Source organism: Sciurus vulgaris (assembly GCF_902686455.1).
Source record: "Sciurus vulgaris genome assembly, chromosome: 8".
NCBI lineage: Eukaryota > Metazoa > Chordata > Mammalia > Rodentia > Sciuridae > Sciurus > Sciurus vulgaris.
Genome location: NC_136468.1, coordinates 120672080 through 120679003, shown reverse-complemented (window position 1 = coordinate 120679003; position 6924 = coordinate 120672080). Strand labels below are relative to the sequence as shown.

The 6924-nt window shown below is 52.2% G+C and overlaps 1 protein-coding gene across 2 annotated transcripts in view; it reads right to left on the bottom strand.

Annotated features, from left to right (window-relative positions):
* Positions 1–6924, bottom strand: part of LOC306667255 (immunoglobulin lambda-1 light chain-like) — a 759848-nt gene that overhangs the window by 538223 nt on the left and 214701 nt on the right. The gene's annotated exons all lie outside the window — the stretch shown is intronic.

Here is a 6924-nt window from a genome sequence, read left to right as displayed (position 1 = left end):
AGGCCCTTGAATCTCCAATACTAAATGAGACAAATCTTTTCCTTATAAAGTTAGCCTGCCTCAGGTATTTCATAATAGTCACCCAAAACGGACTGAAACAGTGGGCTTCTCTCTACCAAACTTGATACCTACATCAGGAGCACATGTCCCATGGTCCTTGTGCATAACTGCAAGCCTAGAGGCACACTGTCATGAATAAATTTGCCTCACCTTCCCAAATTGCCTTCCCAAGGGGCTTTCCAGTTTGTGTGCTCTCCAGAACTATGGGGAGCTCATTCCCCACGTCATTACTGCCCACTGATGCTGGCTTATAGCCTCTGAGGTGGGTGCCGCTGTGGTGGCTCTGAGTTTATAGCATCACAGTGTGCTTGGTCTTGATGGCTTGAGGTTGAGCTTGTCTTCCTGGGGCCCTGGCTTTTCCACCATCCCTCTCAGGACACTGTTCCATTCACCTCAGTTTGAGTCAGGTATATTCTAGGTCCAACTATATGAACCATAGAAGTGCAATATACATTGGAAGTAACTTCTCCCACCTCCGATTAGTCTCTCAACTCCTGTATTTTATGGTATAGAAGTTACCCTTGACTGGTCTGAGAGTTAACCCTTTCTTTTTTCTACTTCTGCCATTTAGAGCAGCAGGCTTCCTCTCTTGGCAGAAAGCAGCTCTGCTCTGTGTGCCATGGGAGCTGCAGGAGAGCTGGGAACCACTGTCCTAGAGAGGCCTGTCGGGAAGGGCTGCCTCTCTGGGCTCTTGGGCTCCATCCTGTGGTGCTGCCCGCAGCACTGCAACAGGACAGTCTGGAAGTCCTGTTTGCTGCTCTGTCGACAACTACACATTTCTGTCCACAACCCAAGCTCAGACTTTCCTTGCTCTCCTCCCCTCTCCCCCTCCATGTTTCTCAGACATTGGGCTAATTTCTCCTATTCAACCCTCAGCCAACTTCTGTTCCAGCTTCGCTGTTCAATAAGCCCACACCCTGGGATGAGTGAGGGGCCTGATATAAAGGTCATACCCTCCCCAGGGATGCTTGGTGTTCTGCCCTGGCCCCTGTACCCCATGCAGGCCTGGGGTCCCTGGAGGCAGAGGCTAGATGAGCTGGCCTCCCTTGCTGCTGGGCAGCCTCTGGTGGTGGGCACACTGTCAGCACCTGGGGACTGAAGACAAAGGCAGGCTGCGATCTGTTGGGTGAAGGAGCTGTGTGACACGCACCAGGGAAAGTAAGAAAGACACCGCTCCTTAGGGCTGAACTTTCCTTTGCCTACCTTTTTTCGTCAGAAGTTTGCACCCAAAATGGCAATGGGGGTTTATTTCCATAGAAGAAAACAATATTAACTCAAGGTTTATCTTAAAAACTAAATTTAAATCTGTGTAATTACTGTGCAAGGATTGGATCCTCTCAGGATCATGAGAGGCTAACACGAGACCCTTGGTGCAGATGACTCATGGGGCCCAGACTGCGTCTAAGGGACAGTTGGAGGCTATGTCCAGCCCAAGCCTACTTCCCTACACTCCATGAACTCTCCCATTCTCCACTTGCCCTCAAACACCTCTGCAAATTCATCTCCTGGGAGAGGGTCCCGGTGTGGACCAGCCTGCAGGTCTTCAGAATGGTTGAAGCAGTCTTGGATCCAGGCTGCTCCGAGCTGTAGCAGGAGGGTGTGGATGAAGCCAGGGAACGTGTCTCTGAGCTTGTCATCCCTGTCCAACTTCTCCAGGAGCAGGTGGATGGTGCTCAGGGTCTGCAGATAGAAGGGCCAGGGGTGTTGAAATTCTACTCTGAGACCCCCTGAGAAGCCCCGGGGCCTGCCCCTACCACTCACCATCAAGGGTTCCATTGCGGTCAAGTGCCAGATGTCAGCTTTGGAGGTGGTGTTCACCCTGGGTTTAAACCTCAACTGCAGCCAGCCCATCAAGCCTTGGAGCATGGTTTGTGCAAAAGGCACATTCTCTGCCACTCCCAGCCACACCTCTGTCAGGTGGCCAACCAAAAACAGGCACAAGGACTGTGGGTTTTCTGCCATGTGCCCTGGCAAGGAAAAACCCCATTCAACCCCTCAGCAGGGCCCCAGTTACAGTCTGAACTCTGGGAACTGAATGTCAGGGAGGTGGTGTGAGTCACCAAAGACTGCATAATTAGAACCCAGGTTCCTGACTCCATGCTGGGGCCCCTTTCTCTGCCCAGTCTCATAATACTGCAGGGAAAGTCATGGCCCCCTTAGAACACATGTATTCCTCAAGGTCCCCACTGGTACTGTAAGGACAGGTCCAGGAATATCTCCAAGGACCCCATTCCGTCAGGCAGTTTGCTGATGTTATTGTATCAGTTAATTTTCTCAATGAGTCTTAGAGGAAGGTGTTTTTCTCTCCCTGTGCTACCGAAGAGGAGATTAAGGCTTTCAAAGGTTCGATGACCTGCCAAACAACAACAGGAAGTGCCTTCCCATCCTCAAGTTCAAGTCCATGACTCTACTGAGAAAGATACTGCCACAGGTTGGTGCCTTAATGGGTTAGGTACAGAGGTGGGAATTGGTAGTTCTAAATGGCTAAAGCAAGAAGTCTAACAAGGTTGAACCTAACAAACAAAAAGACATGTAAACTCCCTATTTGAGTCCTCAAAACCTAGGACAAAAGTGCAGGGAGGTGTTTGGGGTTGGGGAGAGAGGAGGCAGGGCCTAGAGATAGAAATCAGATGGGGGAGGGTAAAAGAAACTCACTAGTGTCAAGAATAAAAAGACCATGGGGTCAAGGAAACCAGGAAACAGGGCCCTCAGTCCCAAAATGGGTAGAAACGGGATTCAACCAGCAGTCAAGGGGAGCCTGGAAGAACACCCAGGGCTGTGGAATATAATGCACCCAACTGCAGTCTCCTGAGACCCTGAGTGAACTGCCAACTATGTGTTCACTCATGACCCTCACAGTGTGCTAATATGTCAGTTCTAAGCTACAACGTTGTGGGGGATTTATTACACAGTGATAGCTGAACAATACAGATGGTGAACAAGTCACCCTAAGGTGGCCATTAGCAATGCCAGCAGGACCTGGGTACACACTTCCAGAAATGCACTGCCCCCTGCCCATACCCCACAGCCCTGCTCCAAGTGCCACGAACCCTCAACAAATCATAAAACCTCTTCCACCTCATTTATCCCACTGTGGCCACACAGACTAGCTGCGCTGAGGGAGGTCTCCTGCCTCCCTGGGTCTCCCCACATAAGCACACTCCCTAACTTTGTTGAGACCCACGCCCCCACACAGGAGTAGGGTTTGTAGACATAATGCCAGGGAGGAGGAGGCTGCTCTGTGTCTTTCCTGCTTAGAGGTGGGGCACATGGATACTCTCTGAGGCCACATTTAAAAAGGAACAGATACAGAGTGGAACACCTCCGGGACTTGCTCAGGCCTGTGGAGGCACGAGCTGTTGCTCACCTGCCTGAGGTTCGGTACACACGGGAAAGGAAAGGGCCACCATTGGGGGATGGTATTGGACTTCCCAGGACTGACCCATATGTGAGGAGCTACTGTCCCACATTCAATCTGGATATGATGAAGCTTTGGAAGTCTGGGCTCAGGATCAGTGGTTCACTGGAGACTGGGGACCCCTTACATGAGATTCAGGCAAATGTCTTTGACCCACCCTGGGCCCCAGGATACTGGGATATGTTCTCCTTTGGGCACTCACCTCTCCATGGGCAGGGACTGCCTCAGGAGTGACATGAGGACAGTCTCCCGGTGGTACTGTGCCAGCAAGAGGATGCCTTCAATGAGAAGGTGCCACACCTCCAGATGGTCTACCATGGGCAGGTGGACCAGGATGGCATCCAGGATCTCAGCCACCTGGGGAGGGTGCAGGCATTGCGGGGGCCTCTGGGTCCCTGTGGGACACCCCTCCTCAAGCGAGTATGGTATGCAGGGTAAGCTGCCAGGACCATTTTCAGAATCAACACCATGACCCCTTTTAGGGGATGCTTTGACCTCTCCCTTGGACTGGGGGTGGGGGCAGCCCTGGGAGAGGAGGCCTTGACCTCTGGATGCTATCTATGTTGCCGCTATTTCCTCCTCTTTGCTAGCCCCAGGGTTCAGGGTAGGCAACCTCAAGAGACAGCCCCAGCCCCACCGGGGGCCCTGGACAGTTCTGCCACCTTATCCTCCAGCTCCCGGACCCTCATTGGAGGAACGTTCCTATCCAGGTGACTGTGGCCTTGTCGTGTGGCAGGTCCATGGACACAATGTTCTCCCATAGTTTGTGGATGAGCAAGATCACCTCATCATGGAGTTAAACTCCATGCAATCCACCTATGATCAGGGCAAAACCAAGTCCTAGCGCACTCCCTGGCTGCTCCTCCTCCTGCAGGAGACTGAGGCCGTGACATTCTTAGAGCTCCCTGCCCAGCCTCTCGCTGTCCTGACAAGCTGCTCAGGCAGCACCTCAGCACCTTTTATGTCAAACGGCTCCCACTACCAACCTCTCTCAATTCTCACCACCTGACTCCCACCCTCCCTGAACCCCGCACAGGATTCTCCCACACAAATCTCCTGTTCTCAATCCACTGCCCTGCAGCCTGCCTGGCCTACTCCCTGATCCCTGTGCTCATCCTGCCTCTCCACAAGCCCCCTTGCACCAGAAAGCGACTCCGCCCCTCAGGCAAAAGGGACCTCACTGCCCTATGAAGTTCAGCGGCCTGTTTGCAAGGTTCCAGGCACTTCCTTTCATTAGTGGGCCACGAGCCTGCAGGACTTCTCTGGATCATTCCTGTGGCCTCCTCCATGCTCAGCATAGCATATTGTAAGTCCCAGGAGGAGTTGGCCAGGGAATTTTGGGCACCATCTGTGTGCTCAGCACCCCAGTGAGGACCCAACCAGCCACAGGTCATTTCAGTATAGATGTGTCCCTTGGACCAAAGGTCAGGGAAGCAGCAACCCTAGAGGAGAAAATGGAAGACAGCCAGCCCAGGAAAGCCCTGCCCCAAGAAATGTCCAGAGACTGGGGACCAGCCACTGGTCATCTTGGCAATTTTGGAGGACACACAGAAGATCTACTCTGGTTTATGCCCTGATGTCCTCCTTACATTTCTCTAACTCCTTCTCCCTGGAAGCATCCCATAAGGAGCAGATCCAGCTTGCTGTTGGGAGTACAATTTCAGACATAATTGGCAAGGATAGGGTTCTGGCCAGGGCCACTCAGTGCAGACTCCTGAGTCAGCTCTGCCATGCTCACTACTCTGAACTGAGGCCCAGTTTCTATATCCAGATCCCTGCCTTATAACATGGGCCTCCTCAGCTCACTAGCTGAGTGGCCTGGGCAGGAAACCTTGTCTCTTAGTCCCCCACATTCCCTATCTGTAAAGTAGAGTGTACAATGGTGCCGCCTCTTTCAGGGGATGTTATGAGAACAGACCAGGGAATCCAGGCACACATTCTGCACAGTACCTAGCCTTGTGTGGCCTTAATGTTGGCCATAGCTCTTGCCATGTGTGGCCAAGTTGCTCCCACCTCTGTCCAGGTGCCCCAGGGTCTCACCCCACCTGACCCCAAGAACTGAGGTCCTGCCCACGCCCCAGCTCTGGGACAGCATCCCCTTGCCCACAGCCGTCCCAGGGCATGTTGCTTGTCAAGACATTTGTGACTATAGCCATCCACTGTCTCATTCTAAGTTAACATTTTTCCACATGGTACCCGAAAGTGTGTGTCTGTTTTTATTTTTGTTTTAAAGAGGGCCTCACCAAGACTGGAGCCTCAGGCTCACTAAAATTGTCCACCCCAAGCCACAGACCCATAGTCTCCCCACTCCCTCACCCAGAGCCCTGATGCTTGCTCATGGCAGCCTCTTCCCAGGGGCTTTACAGGGGGAGACTTGACTTCAGAAGCTCCCTTTTCTCTAGGACAAAGAGAGCATTCTATGGACATCAGAGTGGTAGGTGGGCTGAGGCAGACTCCTGGACTCATGCAGACCCCCCCTTCAGATGTAGATCTGCATGAGATAGATGTGGATTTGGTGGCCTTCTCATGCTCCCGTTCTTTCTCCAACAAGATCCACTTCTCCAGGAGCTATGGGTAGAGCCCAGAAAAGAGGTGGCCTTTAAAATTCTGGGCCAGCCCTTTTCTGGCCAGTTTCTGTCCTGGAATCCCCAGTGAGTTGGACATTCAATGCTTCTGCATGGTTCCAGGCACGTGCAGATTTCTTTACAGGCCCTACCATGAAAGAAAATGAGGCTGAGGGCATAGAGGGAGTTCCCCAGCATCTTCCCTTAGATGGTGCCTGGCTTGTGTTTAGCCTGGCTCCAAACATCTGCCCACACTAAGGGGCCAGGAGCACAGCCCACCACACTTCACATGGGCCTATGTGGCCATTCAGACACCTCAGTTTCTTTCAGAGCAAGGGACATTGGCATCTTGGCTTGGATATTGCGTGTTCCCAAAGACCCATGTACCAAAGGCTTGGTCACCAGCCTGAAGCACCATTGGGAAGTGGTGGAACATTCAGGAGGTGAGGCCTAGTGGAAAGACATTAGGTCATTGGGGGTGTCCTTGGAGGATGAACTGGGACCCTGGCTCCTTTCTCTCTTCCTCTTTGCTTCCCTGTGTCCATAAGCTGAGCAGACCTCCTCAGCCAGGCACTCCTGCTGTGATCCTCTGCCTTGCCCCAGGCTCAAAGCACGGGAGTCAGCCCACCGTGGCTGAAACCATAAGCCAAAAGAAACACTTCCTCCTCTTAAGTTGATTTTCTCAGGCATTTTGACACAGCCATGGAAATCTGACTAACACAATTACTATGGAATATGAGAGCCATGTATCACCATGAACGGTCAGTTCATCTAGAGGTATAAGGGTAATTCATGAGAAAATGATGGTCCTTCCAACAAAGGGTGCCATAACAACTGGCTGTCCGCATGTCAGGCCATTAAAATTAATACACATTTTCTGTA